The sequence below is a fragment of the Cyrtonyx montezumae genome, unplaced genomic scaffold (genome assembly GCF_038088225.1).
Source record: "Cyrtonyx montezumae isolate F1298 unplaced genomic scaffold, pur_monq_1.0 scaffold_0, whole genome shotgun sequence".
NCBI lineage: Eukaryota > Metazoa > Chordata > Aves > Galliformes > Odontophoridae > Cyrtonyx > Cyrtonyx montezumae.
The window spans coordinates 32,919,160-32,937,065 of NW_027071824.1; the positions used below are offsets into that span (position 1 = coordinate 32,919,160).

The 17,906-nt window shown below is 38.3% G+C and overlaps 1 protein-coding gene across 4 annotated transcripts in view; it reads left to right on the forward strand.

Annotated features, from left to right (window-relative positions):
* LOC136045652 (SAM and SH3 domain-containing protein 1-like) overlaps window positions 1–17,906 on the forward strand; it is a 520,676-nt gene that overhangs the window by 85,800 nt on the left and 416,970 nt on the right. The window lies entirely within an intron of this gene.

Consider the following 17,906-nt stretch of genomic DNA (forward strand, 5'->3'; position numbering starts at 1 on the left):
TTGTAAGTCTGCAGTTGTGCTACCTGAGATAGAGAATGGAAGGAACATTTTGGAGTTATTACTTACACAAATTGAAATAAATGTAATTTTATTTGCTTAGTGGCTTTTGCTGATGTTTAGATTTATAGCAAGATAGTTTTTTATACCTCTTTGTTTGATCCAGATTTGTGATGATTTCACTAAATATCCAGTATTCAGCAGCCAAAAAATGAAGGACTAGTGTGTTTTTCTTTGACAGCTACACATCAGTATGCAGTCAGCTATGATGCTGAGCTGATATGGATTCTTTGACCAAATGACTGTGTCCTGTGATTTGAGGGCTGTGCAGTCTCTGGATGGTATATGAATGCCTTTTTAAATTGGGAACATTTTAAATGGACAGAATAGATTTAACAAAATGCATACTTTTCTAAGGCAAGTTAGCTCATTGGTTTCTCTTATGCTTATGAATTTCAAAGTATAAGGGTAGACTTCAAAGAGCTGATCAGCTTGCTTGATAGGAAGAACTTGCATAAATTAGATATCTGTGTATCTAATGTTGCCTCTTTCAACACAGTCTGAAAAGAGTCATGCAAGAAGTGGCAAGCTTCAACTAATAGCCTGAGGGAGTGGTCACAACTGAATGCTGTCGCACCAGACTTAAGCAGAGATAAATAATCAAAGTGTGACATACTCTGGGTTCACTGATTATTGTAGAGTTTCCATACTGTACAGGTATGTGAATGGATGCAGAACAGTCATAGCTCCCTTTTCTCTCTGAATAACCCAGACAGTTTCTTCTGCCTCTTGGTTTTTAAATTACAGAACTTAGAATTCATCCAAACACAAATGCTACATTCAAGTATGAGGAAGTAGAAATTATTCTGCTATGTTACCTTTGCTTTCTTACATAGGAAGAAATTCCCTGTGAAGTTACCTAATTCCCCCTTTTTATATTTATTTTTAAATAAATGATCCCACTAGTTCTATTCTTCTATTCAGTTTTTTCTTCATTTATAGTACAATATATATTTATAAACTGGTAATACATACTTTTGGGTTGCTTCTGAAGCAGCAAGCATTTCACACATTGTGTGGAAAATGGTTCAGAGGGCTCTGCTCTAGTTTTCTAGTTCGATGAAATATAATATTTTTATTGTTCTTCTGAAGAGAGACAGCCTGTTCTCTATATGTGGTAGGAATTCAATTGCACTGAAATAGCTGTATATATATATTCCTGTCTCTCCAAAGCACAGGGGCTAGAGAAGGACTGAAAGGATATATGTGCATAATACGGGTAATTGACTTACCATTCGTGTTGGACAGTTCCTTGTATTTGGGGGAAAGGATGTGGATCATATGGTGGCAATGCTCTGGCTGTTTTGGGGTATGAACCTGTTATATAGTCACTGGAGGAAGGAGCTGCTGTGAGTTACAGAGCAACCTGTAAGCTGTTAGACCTCTAGGAAACAGAAGGGTGACTTGTGCACCTTCCTTCTCTTGGATTGAGTCCATTCAAGTATACTTCTTAATTCACTCAGCACAACTCATGGATCTAGCTGTTCCAATTAAACAGAACTCAGCTTCTTAATCTGAATAAAACTCTTATAGTATGTGTCCTTGTTATCTGTTCTCCTTATGTTAGCATATTTTAGAAAGAGTTCAACAAAAAAATGTCCGGGGGGAAAAAGGCAGATCCCTGGGGAGCTGTTACAGAAAGAAGTTGTTCCTGCTTTTTAAAAGCAACTGGCAATGGGAAACGATCATTTCCTAGACTTAGTGTTCTGCTTTCATAGAGCAACATTACTGATTGCAGTAAATTTTATGTTGCTCTTCCATAAGGAGAAAAAAGAGTTGTCTGATTCTTTAGGGATTCATGCTTGTAGTGTGATCATCTTGAGCTCAGGCCTCGGTACCATGGCCTATAAAATGGATCTCTTGTAAACAGGAATTAAGCAAAGATTTGGACTGCCATGGGTCTTGGTTGGTGAGATCATATTCTGTCTAGTGAATTAAGGCCCTAGATAGCTTTGTAATTTGTCTCAGATTATGAAACATTTTAGAAAATTACTTTAGTTGGCTGGAGATGACTTGTTTGAAATAGAACATGAAAGGACAATCTCTGAATGGATTCATATTATTGATCGCACATATAAGTAATGTATTAACTTTTCAAGTACATGAAACCAATCTGTGTAGAAGACCAAATAAAAAAGGAGAGCATTAGTAATCACCCTGGTGACTGATGATGTTTCAGATCATTATTAGCTATATGATTTTAATGAAACTCGCACAGCACGTTAAAAGGATATTTCCCATTCCTGCAAAAATAATGTGAAGGACCTGGCACTTCTGTCTTTGCTGAAGCTCAGACTGAGTAAACAGAGAAAGTGTGAAAGATGAAAGGCTACTTCTTCACCTCTGCTCATTGCTGAATTAGAGTTTCTGAGTATTCCTTCATGCTGGAACAAGTCTAGACCACACTAATTCCTTCTACTCTTGTTGCCCTTTTTTCATCTTCTCTCAGAACTTGCACGGGCTCTGGTAAGGTGCCCTGCACTTCAGACAGTCTGCATGACTAACAAGTTTCAGTGAAGGTGGGAATCTCTGGCTGCTTTGTTACAGCAGCACCAAAAGGACTAACCATAGGGCTATGAGGGAAATTTAGTTGTAAAGAGAAGTATTTTTATATTATGAAACTCTGCATCTGCTGCATCTCAACAATTTGAGCTTTTAAAGCTCAATTTTGTGGTTTTCTTTATTCTTTTTATTATTAATTTAATAGTAAGTGCTTATATTAGCTTTCTAGTGACTTCACTACTGCAAAAATGCTCAAATGGCAGAGAGAAACACTTGAAAAGAGATCAGAAATATAAAATGTTCAGAAACCTTTTTATAAAAGAAATTCTTTTCAGCTTTGTCAGGTCCTGAAGTAGCAGGATTGCATTTCCAGTTTTTGAACATAGCTAGCATTTCCGTTAAGAGGAGTTTTGGAGGTTCCACTTGTCCTACTCTGTTTCAGTAAAACTCATGTGTTGAGTTTGCTAAAAGTTGTCAATCAAAAGAGTTTATAGGAATTTATGCATTGTACTCTTGTATCAGATATAACAGCGACCATTCCCATTGACATGTACTTTACTTCAAAGGTGTAAATGGAGAGAACATTTATTCCCAAAACTTACATCCTGTCCTATGTGACTGATGATTATAGAAAGAACAAAAAAAAAAAAAAAAGCACAACAAACAAAGCTTATGTAATTTAATGTCCTTGACTGCAGCAATACCATTATGATGAAACTGGAAATAGAATTTCCTGTCCTGTGGCTTGGCACACAGTCTGAGAGCGTTATGTCTGATATTAATACCAAGGTTACTAAAATATATAGAGAGTAACTAAGCCACGATTCTCAGCAGTGTTTCAGGTATCAGCATCTGGACGGAGAGCTGAAGGCTGCCTTCCTTGAGGTAAGCCTGCATGTCTGTCAGTCAGCAGGATGGCTCATAGCACAGCTGAAAAGCACAAGTAGCAGATAATTTTCGTTTTCTGTTGCATTCAGGGGAAAAAATACTGTTAATGCTTGAAATAGATCTGAACCAAAGCTTGGTGGGTGTTTAGATTCAGTTGTTTCTTACTGTATGTAATAAGGAATTGTTGCTTTATTGTTTTTGCTTTTACTTTCTTTATTGAGTTTGTTGCGTGTAGCAATATTGGACAGCTTTGTAATACTGGAAGCACTGCCATTCGTTTGTGATGTCATTGTGTTCTGGGTAATCATCTGACACAGCCCTGTGCTGAAGATGATGCTCGTGATTTGGCCACTGAGTATTCTTAAGGCTCTTAAGTTTTCTTAAAGCTGTCCCACAAGAAAGCCGTTTCCATTTTGAACAACTTACTTTCATGTTGGTAGTTCAGTATTCTTACTTCATTTTAATGGACCTAATGTTGTATACCCTCTCATCTTCCCTCTCCCCACAGTCTATATTAGCTATAGTGTTGTCACACGTTTTTACTTAGTAAGTTCTGTGTGTGTTTTTGGGTGGGGATCCTGTGATTTAATCATCTGTGGAGTGCACGTCTGCATTTGAATTCAGCCACCTTTGCAATTTGGAGAAGTGGCACTTCTAGAAAATGATTCACACGTTCATCCTCTGACAGATGTCTGGAGCTGGTTGGGTGAATCACAGCCCAGCAATGCCTTTCTCTCATGGCGAGTTCAGGCAGCTAGCCAAGATGTGGATCTGTCTGCTTTGTAGTAGTCTGAAGCTGTGTCCTTAAAATAAAATGTCATAGCTGTCATTTCCTGAACAATGCAAGCTATGGTATTAGGTTGTTTGATAATTGCTCAAAAAGTGAGAAAAGTATGACTTAAAGCTTACGCCGTGTAATATTGAAATTTATTTTAATGTATACGCTATTCTAATATATACAATTATATATAAATATATAATGTCTAATATTTTAATATATAAATGTTGTATATATTTGTATTTGATGATATTTTAATGTATATATTGTAGGCATATGGAAACTTTTGTTCATTGACTATAAAGGCAGACGCTCCCTCTAGTGACTAAGACTATTTTCTTGTAACGGCAAAACTTTGCTGGGCTTTCTGCCATGTTTTACTATCTAGTTGCTTGAATCCCTCAGATCTTAATCTTAAAATGAGTAATATGAAATGGGGATATAACGTCAAGTATTGAGTGCATCCCTCATCTTTCCCCTTGTGTGTGTAGCAGGAGTCAGAACACGCATTGAGATAAAACATAGAAGAACCTTAAGCTAAATAGCTAAATCTATTTTTTTAATTAATGGCAAGGGTTTCATAGCCTGAGAATCAGAAAACTATTCCTTCGAGTTAAACCTTGGATGGAAAACTGTAGTACTTGTTAGTGCTTTTGAACCTGGAGATGTTCAGAAATTCTTTGCATACACTGAACAACGGGGATTCAAAAATGTATGTGGACACTTCAAATTCAGATCATCCTTCCCCCTTTCATACCTCTTCTAGTTAGTCTTTTCAATTAAGTTATTAAAGGTAGCAGGCTGAAGGTATATGGCATTCCAAAACACTTTGTAACATCATTACCTAGAAGTAAGATATCCACAACCTGACTACGTAACCACATATACGCACACATAATAAAAAGATACAAACCTTGAGCATCTGTGACAGCATTGCAAAAGAGGAGAGGGGAGAACAGTGCACGTCTGTGTGCCATGCAAGATGCCCTGCAATGCGCGTCCTCCTTTCTTGTCAGGCTGAGGCATCCCTGCGCTTGGTCCTTTCTGAAAGCAGTTTTTTGATGGTGTGTATTCTAAAGATCTTAAATATTATTTTTAAAATACACATTCTGCAGTTTTGTGTGTACCTGTAAATTATGCTCAAAAATAAATTTTATTAGAAACAATATGTATGTGCAAAAAAAAAAAAAAAAAAAAGAAAGGTACTAATCAGTGTATATGCCTGGCATCATTCTGTAATGAAGTGAAATCCAAGGCTATGAATAGTGCTGCAGTAATGCTCTGTCTGCTCCATTGTCAAGCTCTGGTAGTTGTGACAGCAGAGGATTTTAAGGGGATTTAGCGAAGAGGAATGGATAAAGGGGTGCAGGGGCAGCTGAAGAAATTTCTCCCAAATATCATGTTCCTATCCTAATCTTGTGCTCTTGTGTATTTATCTTGACTAAAAATAATACAAAATGGTAATCTTCTAGTTTCACAGTCTGCATTTCCCTTCTTTCTCCTTTTTCTTTCCCCACTCTTTCTCCCCAAGAGGGAAACAAATTGAAATCTTGTTGTAAAGGCTCTGTGGACATCAGCATTCAAAACCAAGAAAAATGTATATAAGTGAAATGTATGTTCCACTTAAGTGCACTGGGAATATCAGTAATATTTTTTCATTTTGTAGCTTGTATTTGTACAGCTGAATGATGCAGTGATGCAGTACAATTGAAACCAGCAGCAGCCTCTGTCCCTGTGCATCTTCCTCCTTTCCAGGGGAAGAGAGCAAGGGAGAATTTGTGTGTTTCAGCAGTCTTTCTTTTGAATGTATAACAATGCACAGTGTAAGAATAAGTATCTGAAGGTAATTAACTATGCTTAATTACGTTTTAAAGTAATCTGAAACTGGAGCTGAGTCACAAAAACTTACACTTATAACTGATTGTCTATTATAAGTTACTTTCTTAGCATTGCCCTTGGCAAAACCATTTGCTTTCTGTAAAGATTCCTTTTCTTCTTCAGCATTAGTGAGCATGATTGTGAGTAGCAAAATCGTGACATTTTAGAGCTAGTCTCCAAAACAGATAGCCCATCTGTGAGACGATTCCTCTTAGACTACCTCTCTCGGAGTCTGACAGGATATGTTTACATACTTGTTGATGTTTCCATATGCCTTTAATCATTTGGAAGTTTAAATGTTGTGTACTTACTCTTTTGTTTCCAGCTGTGCATTGTAGATTTTTTGCAGTAAAATGTTCCGCTTGTCTCCTTTGAAATTACTGGGTGAAACAAAATCCTCAGCAACTGCATCTACTTTTTGTTGCTTTTGGGTGGTCAGTGGAAGGATGTCTGAAGGAGGACAAGTTCCAAGGAGGGGAAATTGGCCCCTACTTTTTCATTATATGGTACGCAATTAGCTTTACTGAGGTTTTCTCAAGTGAGATGCTGATTGTTGGCCATTACTGTGCAGCATCAACAGGGACAGATATGGTTCAACCAGGCTGTATTCAGGAATGTTAAATATTAGGTAAGATGTCAACATCCTGAAATACAGTATGGAAGTGGTCATTCCTGAGGATGATGTTTACATGCAAATATCACATTTCTTTGAGGAAATAGGAAGGAATTTACTCATTATGAACATTTCCATTCCTGCTTCAAAATAAAATGTTTTTCTTTAACTGCATTGAATCAGCAGGATGCAACCCATCCATCCCTACAGTTCCCTCCTGGCTGCTGCTTCCCTCAAAGACTGCAATAATTAGCTGATAACCCTGTTACAATAGCAGATCATTACTCCCCCTCCTGCTGGCTCTGCTTAGAGAAGAGAAAAATATTTTGGATGTAAAATGCTGATTTATCGAGTTTTTATTTGGTGATCATCCCTTGCATCTTCAAACTGAAGGTATGGGTACCATGTCAGACATGCTTAATGAAGCAGATTTTTTGTTGTGATCCATCTTTAGCTTATAACCACTGCTGTTGCAGAACCAAGGTGCTCAGGTTTCTGACCTTTGGCCTGCTTCTGCTGTAGTGTCTGTGATTAGCTTTGTGCTTCTTAGTTAAAATCATGGTGATGATTTTGAAACGACTAAGAACAGAAGTGCACAGCATGATGCTACACTGATGCAGTTATTATGATTTCTGTCTAAATATCAACTGTGATAGGCTTCAAATGGGAAGATTTTTAGCTCTGTGATCATAATAATAAAGGGTAAGATCTGCCCTGCAGCCTTGGAAAAAAACCAAAAAATAACAAAAAAAACTTTCATATTTTTCAGTCTATATGGTAGCTTTTCAGGTGAGGATAGGAGTATTTCTTATACCTGAATATGTTCTTTAAAATATGGTTTCAGAATTATTGCTGGCAGCTATTTTATTTTTGCTTCCTCAGCACTGGGAATGTCTAAGCAGTGGAATACTGACCTGATCTGTAATTCTGTCAATACTTCAGTTCCCATCATAGCTATTCTGATTTACATTGCTGTTGAAGTTCAGTCAAGACTTCAACCATTAGTGACATATGGTATTTCTTCTCATTTGTATTTTCTATTACGTTATTTTTTCCAAAGGAAAAATGTCTGATGCTTTACTTTAAATTATAGAATTCTTGGTATTTCTTGTGAGTTCTCTTGTTCTGAACCATTCTTTTCCTGAATGCATTTGTGCACTTTATGAAAGCCAATCTTTCCTATGATGTAACGCAAGAGCAGAACTTAGCTTAACTTTGTTTTGTTGTAGTAGTGTCCTGTTTGAGACAGCTTTTCATAACATCAATAGTCAGATCTTGTTTCTTAACACCTTTGCATTTCACTTGGGCTTTCTCAGAAGATAGACCAAATGGAAAACGCTGTCTTTGACAGAAAAGCAGGAAGATGCCAAAGCTGTATCAACCTGTATTCATTGCAAAAAGAGGCAGCCATGATAATGAAACAAAGCATTTTTAGCTTTACCCCCACTAGCTTAAAGATATAAAGTTGTTGCTGTTTGCCTTAGTTTTCTTTTGTAACAGTTTATCACTTCAACAATCTCAGTGTTACAGTTTCAAGTGGATGTCTCCTACCAGTAGTTGCATTTTAATATTAATCCAGAAATGGTTTCGAAAGATATTGATGTGATGGATGTCATTTTTTAAACGTACTGGCTGAGCTCACCTCTGTATAACTACAGTGAACTGGAAGTATGAACCACTGTGTTCGTGTACTTCTAGGAGCATTTTTTTTTCTTTTTTATGCTTTTGTGATAGTTGACCTGCTTATCTTGTATTCTTTTCTCTGATTTGTATGCTTTTCCCTTTTCCATCCAAGTGTTGCAGGGCTGTGTGTGCTTCCTGACAGCCCATTAATTGGCTGCTCCTCACATGGCCCAGAATAGCAGCAGTCCTGTGCGCACCGTGCTTGTCCATTGATGTGTACCACAGACATCCTCAGAATGGGGACACGTTTCCCTGGTCTCGAGGCTGCATGCTGTTCACATCAATTTCCCATTAAAAGGTAATTTAAAGGTATAGCCCCAGGCAGACTCAGGAGAGCGTTATAAAAAGAGTTTAATTAACAGTTCAGAGTAATATAATCTAAGGTTGAATAGTCTGCAACCAGCTCCTTTTTTTTAATTTTTTTACTTTTTTTTGTACGCATTTGTCATTTCCTTTACTCAAATAATAGAGGAGATTTCCTTGTTTGGTAAAGAATGTAGTGAAATAAGTCTTTGAAGAAGCTTTGTTGTATGTGTCCTGGAGCGAGAGCTGCACGTTATCACGTGCTTTAAACCCCTGCTGCTTATCTCCCCTCTACGTCAGCTCACCTCTGTGGTCAGTGCATTTTGAAGGAAGAGATTCAGGGCACTTCACAAATGGGCCATCTGTGCTTTGCAAAACCTTTACTGCTGCTTAGAAATGTATTTGTCCAATGTGTTCCAAAATACAGAAGTAGATATTTTCATGTCGGAAATGCTGGTAGGAAATGGGACTAGCAGAGGCGTAAGAGGATTTGTAATCAACAGTGAGAATTGTCGTCTCCCTTTCCTCTTGTGCTTGGCTGTGTTTTTGACAAAACTTTATTTGTGGGGATTTTTCAATCTCTTCTTGTCCCCCCCACCTGCTGTGTTTTTGCACTGTATAGGTTTCTGCACATATCCAGCCAGTCTGAGTATAGCAGGATGTGTTACTTCCATGACTGCTAACAGCTTTCAAATCAGAATGATTTTCTGTCACGGTGGCCTGACCTTTTCGTGGAAAAATTTATTACCTAAAAGAAGGGGGGAAAAAAAGACATATAAAGGGATCTAAAGAAGTATCTTCCTTGAGGGCTAAAGATATACAGGACTTGTTGTCATTTAACTGTCCACCCACCTAATTCATTCTAAAATGCCAGCTACAAGTGCTACAATTTGTGGACATGACATATCTTGTGCGCTTGGTACATTAGGACTACAAGTCTGACAATTTTATTCTCTCACAGAAATCTGTCTTGCTTTCTTGGATCTGCCTCCTCTCTTCTTGTGAGAAATACATAGGTTTCATAAACTTTTGTTTTTCACATAGCTCATTTCTGAGAATAGGGTGGAAGCAGTGACTGAACTCCTGTTTTGCTTTGTGGATGAGTGTATTAAATCATAATTAAATGTGGCTGGGTTGTATTCTGCATGAGTTAAGTAAGCTTGACTTGTTAAGTACTGAGTCTGTTTTGATTTCAGAGAAAATTAGACAAGGAGCAGCTTAGTCTTTATTCTTTTGTCTGGCAAGTTTTTAGCTACATTATGACAATTAAAAAAATCATAAAACCAACAACAATCATAAATAATAAAAAAAATATATATCAAGGGGCAAACCAGGAATCTTTCTACATAATTAACAGAAAGACCTTTTAAGAAATGCTTGAAGTGACTACCTCAATAGAAATTGTTGTGGAGCTAAATCAGCTTTTGCAGTATCTAATTAGCACTGCCACAACATTCAGATAGTTTTTGTTAATTACTATTCTGCTTCTCCCTCTAGTCGCTGTGTCAGGTAAGAACATAAGTTATCACACACCTCCATACTATGCATCAAACCTGCTTACTTTCATCATGTACTAGCAATGAAGTCCTGAAGGTGGTTATGATAAATTTTAACAATTGTCTTTCTGAAGTTGTAGTAAGCTTACGAAGCAAATGTTAACTTACATGTTCATTTCAAACATACAGTGGGTTTATAACTGTGGAATGCTATGAGGGGAGTTTGTGTAGTAGAGCTGAGACTAACATTTTTCAAGCAAGCCTGAGAAGCTCCCACTGTGCTGACATCAGGGGCTTTCCAAAGTGAGCCCAGGCAGGCTCGGTATTCAATGCCAGGAAACTCTGACTTCAGAGGTCTCCAGCACTCATGAGTTCCAGGGAGTGGGTGAAAAAAATGAAAAATAATTTGAAATGGAACTGTGCTTCTTAGCAGTAGTGTGGTCATGTTGTATCATGAAAATCTTTGCTTTGTAGCTCTTTTTGATTGCAGTCTCAGGCTCTTGATCTGTATCTGTCCTGTAGAGACCCTTGGTGTCCAAAGGTATGATGTTTGCCTTGCAGAGGCAATAGCACTACTGTGAAAATGGACCTTAGCTTTCCTCTGTGCAGATTCAGCCCTTTACTGCAGCATGGTTTCCTGCTGCCACCTGAGTGCCAGAGGTGATGTGAGCAGGGGCAGGCCCATCTGTCATCTGTGTCTTATTCTCTGCTTTCTCTTTGCTTCCAGGTAACTGCTGACCTATTCAAACTGTGTGTGTTGCTCACTAAGCAGGTCTGGCTAGCACACACAGCAGTTTGGAAGCAAAGTTCTGCCTATCTGCAGTAACCATCTGCTCCATGAGGAATGAGGAGAAGCAGTCCAAACTTCTCCTGTGATTCAGGCCTGGGAATTTAATAGCCCAGATAAAGATGAAAAGGAAAAGGTGGGAAGCTTCTTCTCAGTTGCATGGTAGAAATCACTGTCTAGCTGTAAGTCACATAGGCCTGAAACTATCAGCTTCCAAGAAGAGGCAGTATGATATTCCTGTGTCAAACTGTCACTCCATCTTGCATTATGCTCTCTGACTTCTATTACAGCAAGAGCCAAACCCAAGACAGTGTGCTGCAGACAGTTTACCTCCTGAGAGGAGGCCTTGACATTTTGTCCCTGAGAACCTGAACACCAGCTTGGCTTGCCTCTCACAAGTTGGCCCAGCTAGTTGGGACACTGAACTTTCTGTGGAAGCGAAGCATCACTGATAACTAATGACATCTGATGCTTTTCAGCCTAAATACATGACAGAGTGTCAGTTTGCATTCAAGGCATGGTTGGCTGTCTCTGCAAAGATGACTGGAGAATAAGAATACAAGATGTGCACTGCCTGCCCAAGAACATTACATGTTTTTAAACCTGGAAAACAATTAAATTAGGCAGGAATTGGCAACCCCAGTGCCTTCATTATTATTATATTTGATTTAAAATTTCCATATTCTTTGGAGTATGATGGCTGTGATTAAATAAACCTCTTCTTCAGCTGGAATGGGTAAAACTAGGAACAAGAAGAACCTGCACTCAAGGAAGGACCGATAAAGAGTGTGCTCGAAGTGGTGCCCAAGTATTCAGAGGAAAGAAGCACATGAGATCTACTGCAAGGGGACCTGTTAAGTACTAGTGGATCTGCAAACAGGCTGTTTAGAGGTAGATTGTGCCATACTATTGCACTGAATGTCTCTAAATGAACATCCTTAACTACCACTAATACAGCCAGGATGAAAACAGTGCATTGCAGTTCTAAAATCTGTTTGTAGTGATCTTTAATTTCACGAGCTGGTCTGTCCTTTTGTTGTAACTTCCAAAGTTTTAATTATTCTTGCCCGTAGTTAAAATTATGCCTGCGTGAGTAAATGTGTGTTGTGTCTCATGTCAGAGATAATTGGTGGCTGCCTCAAGAGACTTGATAGATTCATTATCTGTACATATGGTAGGAAGAAAACTGTCGGATTCTATTTAAGCTTTGAAGAGGCTACAGAAAGAGTTAGAGATTGTCACAGAGCATCAGTTTGCTAAGCAGGGTCCCACATGTTGCTACATACTGCACTTTAGGTCGATCCATCTTCCTTATTTGTCTTACAAAGCATAAAGGATTTATGGCTCTCTTCCTGATGCCTGCAGATCTTCCAAAATCCAAGTATTTTTTCTTGGACTCTCATTTTGAATTTATGGGAGGTCTGTCAAATATGTTGAGGTATTTTCCATGCAAAATCTGCAATGCATCTGATGCTATCACTTGCTAAGGATATGACCGGTGAAGGAGTAAATACAACTGTTCAGCAAATGTTACAAAAAGCATGTTCATTTTTACCTCTTATGTTATCTGTTACTGCATTTTTATTGTGATTGCACTTGGTGCCCTGATAGAGTTTGAAGTTGTACTGAATTGGATGTTGTAAGAATGTAGGTGAGAGAAGCAGAAAGCCAGCTGCTGATGATCCTGTTAGCACCTAACAGGAATTAAACTTGATGGAATAACTGGCTGAATGGTCCTGTCCCACTGACTTGTGCCAGCTGAGGTACTGGGAGAAGTTGCTGGTTTTGTTCAGCCTGCTGCAGAGCTTCAGCCCAGAGGCGCAGATACTTATTACAGCTCATTGAGCAACACAGAGAGGAGTCCTCCCATCTTCTCCTGGCTCCTTCTGTCTTTTGCTAACCACACAGTTTACCAATTGCCTTTGCTTCAGCTGTGGCTCTTACAGGTCTTTTCATTTAGTCCATTCACCTTGCCAGTTCAGCAGAAAATTCTTTGGTTGCATTTCTCAGGCCTCTTTTCTGATGACTACATAGTGCAAAAGCAGGTGAGCACTTTGGTGCAGAGGAAGATTTGGGGCCGGTGGAGTGACTGAGATGGAGGCGGGACTTGGCCACACCCAGAGCTCCTCCTTCAGTAGTAGCTTATACCATATCAGCTTGGATCATAACATGTCACTTCTCCCCAGCAACCTCCCTGGAGGTTCAGATGAAACATAGGTCAGGAAACAGAGGTATGGGGTGCTGAGAATTAGCTCAGAAAGCCTGCACCTGCCAGGTTGTGCTGTCGTTGCAATTTAAGATCTTTGTGAACTTGTGGGGTTTTGAAAATTTTGACTGCTACAGGAAAAAAAAGAGGTAATAGATTGTATGGAAAGGCTTTCCCTTTTCAGTTAATCTGCCTTTCCTGTCTTCACTGTGAGGATGTGTTATTTGAGAATAAAAGGAGAAGAGAGAATAGTAGCAAGAACAACAGGTACTTTTTACTAGCAAGGTGGCAGCGCACAAGCTGTAGGACAGTGTAGTGGCCTAAGGAGATCTCCCAGTGGCATTTCCTGGAATCTGTGAAAGTTTGAATGGTCCCATTGTGCTGAGCTGTCCATGGGTGTTTGAGTTCACCACGTGCAAGTGGGGAAATGATCAAAATATAGCATGTAGTTGATGTAATGATGGCTATGGAAAGAGGGACTAAATCTGCTATGGATGTTGACATGTTGCAGGCTTATGATGCTAATGGAGAACTGCGTGTCTCAATTAACACATAAAGATGGAAAGCATATAAAGAGAAGAACTCTTCAGAGAAAGTGTGGTCCATCTCCACTGATGAGCCAGCTTGCTCTCTTCTCTAATCCAGAAAGACATACTTTTGTGCAGAAGAGTTAGATGGTAAAACAGAGTCACCTCTTATTTTGGCAGCATTTATGGTTAAAGAATCTGGTTATCTGTTAAAATCTTACTTTAAAAAAGTTTTTGTGCTGAGTATCTGTACCAAAGTGGAAACTGTTAAAATTTAATTGGTGAGGAAAACAGCAAGGAGATTTTCAGCTCTTACAGTTTTGAAAGGGATTTCCTTCCAATCAGCCTGGTACCATAGCAATGTACTTCTACCTTGTTTGTATCAGAGCAGATGAGAGCACCCATAAACTAGGAATACTATTGTGTGAGATAATCTTTTCAAGCAGTAGCATGAAATTTTCTTCCATGTTTGGCATACCTGAGAAACAGAGGGCTTCTCTGCAGAGCAGCATGTAGAAAAGCAATTTGTTCCTGGTGCAATATGATGTGCATAAAGAGGCATACTACCCTTCTGTAAGTTTTCCAGTTAGATGTAGAAGAACATTTATTTATTGCTGTGTATTCATCCTTTGAATATGATTTTTATTGGTCCTTTTGCTCTCAGTTCGGTCTGTGAAGATCTTTCTGTGCATTCTGTGTTTTGTTTCTGCCCTTTTTTTTTTTTTTGTTTGTTTGTTTCAGTCTCCAAGTTGTAATTTTATCTGTTACTCTGGGGAAGAGAGGTTTGGAGGCCAAAAACATTAAAATTTTGTTGTCATCAACAAGGAAGTGAAATTTACCTCACTATTGTTTGGGCTACAGTAATTAGTTTGTGAGGTTAGGAGGGAAATAACCAATGAGATTTGCTGCAGTATTTATTGTTTATGATTTATTTGTGGTAATGGCCTCTGTCATACAACTAATCATAAGTATTGAAGAAGGATGTTTTTAGCTCTAAGGAACTCACAGTATAAGGTCAAGGGAATGGGAAAACTGTGACAGACAATTTAGAGGTTTGGAGGTGATGACAAGAATCTTAAATTTGACATGACAGAAGGGGAAGGCTTCAAAGTGGGAGTGACTTGACATGATCAAATTGACAGGTGAAGAAGATGGCTGTTGCAGCTGTGTAATGCATGGGATGAGGGGAATTTTTTTGGCAACTCAAGGAGCAGGGTTAACCACTGATGAGGATGAGGTATAATGAGGGTCCAAGATGGGAGATTGGCTATAGGAAATATCAACAGGATCTTCAAGATGTTAGGAATTAAATTGTATAGAATTTTAAGTGTGACTTGGCTGCACAGGGAGAGATGAAAAAGAAGTGAAAATTAACTCTGAGATTATAAGTGATGGTGAAATCAGTTGAGTTGTCATCTTTGATAAGGAAACAGGAAGAGAAAGAATGGTTGTGATAAAGAATGTTACTGTTATATAATATTTGCATACTTTGTTACTGGACATTGCAAAATGAAATTGTACAGTGAAACATCTTTCACTTCAGTTCTGTAGGACAGAGACACAAAGCTCATCTTCCACTGAGAGCAAGTCATCAACAGTGCAGAGCTGAACAGTGTGTATGCTATGTAAGACACAGGAGGAATTTGAAGATGGAAAATTGCATTTTATGTGAACTGGGTTCAAAAATCTCTCAGACTAAGCAGCATGAATTTACTGATGAGAAAAAAAAATTATTTCAAGTCCCAGTCAGAAGTTAGTGAGATAGATAGGAACTGTGTACTTAGGTGAAATTTAGGCTTCTTGGCTGTAGATAGAGCTGTAGTAAAGATGTCACATTCTAAAAGATTTCAGCTATCTTCGCTGTACAGTTAGAAGCACCCTAGCCTGGTGAGCCAAGGGGCTTACCAAAAGAAAAGAGCTAGTACAAATGACAGGCAGTTTAGTCATTTTCATAAGTTGTGTTTTTCCTTTTTTTTTTTTTTCATTTCCTCCTATTAGTAGCTGATTTTCTTTTTTAGTGGATGTTTTGATTGCATGCAGAGGAGCCATTGTTAAGGGAATCATTTAGGAAGCATCCTGATGGTCTACTTGAAAGTTAGGCCTGTCCTTAGTTTGAGGAGGGTTCAAAGTTTGAGCTTATCAGGATTTTCACATGACTTTACAAGAACCTGCAAAAGCAGCCTAAACCTCCTCTTGAAGATAGACTTGCAGGGACTAATAGGATGAGAAAGGAGTAAGCAAAGGGACATTTCTGCTGCTCGACTGTGCTCTCATCCCTTGGAGTTTAAATCAGTTTTCTTTTCTAAACCCTAACAAGTTCGCTTGTGTATAAGTAATTTTGGTTGGTTGCTTTTTTTGTTTAAGTTGGATTTTTTTGCTTTTTGTTTTGCTGTGTTTGGTGGGGGTTTTTTTTGTTTGTTTGTTTTTGTTTTTTACTTTGTTTTCCAATGAAATGGTGGAGTAAAATTGTGTCCAGTGACCGTGTCTGTGGGTTTCTTGCCTCAGGAGCAGCCTTATCACTGTAGGCGTAATAGCCGCTATTGTTTTTTTTTTTCTCTCCTTTCTTCCCAGCTACCCTATTTTAAAAGGAGTTGACTCTTTGGGTTGTCCTACTTGATGGACATTTAATTTTGAGGCAGTACCTATGGAGAAGATGCACATTTCATCCATCTCACCCCTTAGCTGCTCTAAAGTTTGAAGCAATTTCTTCTTGGCTGAGGTCAGAGGAACAGCTGAAACTAATGAAGTGGGTGTTTTTGATTAATTTATTCATATACTTTTGTCCTGATTGCATAATTTACAGGATATGAAGTCTGTGAAAGAAATGATTCTGTTGCAGGTTATAATCATATGTTATTAAAAAAAAGAAAAAGAAACAGGCAGGGTGATGGGAGGAGGGATTTCTAGAAAAATCAAATTAACAGTCAGTACGTAAAGATATTGCAAAATACATTGTTGCCAACATAAGAATATATGTAAAGACAGATAATTTTAACCAGTCTTACTGCATAACAAAAAATTATGATCTGTCAGCCTGTCTTTTTAGTGATTCTTTTCTTAGCCTTGAGCTTTATGAAACACATTTATGTTAATTTTATATCACCATCCAAAAAACATGGTGGCTGAATGTCAGACTGGAGTGAAACATGCTCACTTCTCCTGTGACCTTTCACACAGACTTTTAATTCCCCACATTACTACAGAAAATCTCTTGCTTGGGATCTTATAGTAAAATGTGCTGTATTTCATTTTGCTCATCTTCAGTGCCTATGAGGTGCTGCTCTTTAGGAGTAGAAAAATTGATGTTACATTATAAACATAACATGTTTCACTTGCATGTAGTGACTCCATGGAAAGTGCTAGTTTTTTGTGGGTGGGTTTTGGGTTTTGTTTGGAAAGTTTTGGCTGGTGGAATTGGAAGTAATAGAAAACTTCCTTTAAGATGGAGTACCTACTGAATAATGGATATGATGTATGAAAGGCAGAAGGAGTAAAGAGAGATAACATACCATCACTGCTATGATAGAAACCATAAGCTTCCTTGGAGTCTCTGGCATTACTACAAATAAAATTAGTGTGCTGGAGCTGTATGAACATGTGGCTGGTCTGAATGTGAACATGTGCAGTTGGATTTTTATTGTGATAAGGTTGCAGAGACTTTGCCAATATCTACCAACCACTGTGTAAGAGAAATGGAGCTTAAAGCATTTATTCGTATACAGTGTGTTTTCACTGCGTGAACTGTGTAGGAACAGGTGGTTCCTTGTGATAGCCACTTCTTTGCTTTCACACTGGCACAATGACGATTTCCAGGTAATAACTCACTTGAGTTGTTTTGTTTTGTTTTCCCTAATCTCAGTACAGCTACATGATTGCATAATCCAGTTCTCAGTTTACAAAGTCATGGTACTCAGTAACGATGTCTTAATGGGTTTTAGAATCCCTTTCTCTGGAAGTGTTCTGGAAAGGAGAGCATAGGAAGGGAAAATGCACAGCTATATGACTGTACATTCATAATAAATATATGTCATACTGAGTAATATTTTATATACTTCTATATCTTTTTTTTTATCTGAAAAAAATACTGATAACTTCTAAAGGCTATGTCTGCTAATGTATTTACAAAATAGTACTGACAAAGAGAGACATTCACGAAAAATTTTGTAATGCGCTGCATCTTCTGAAATA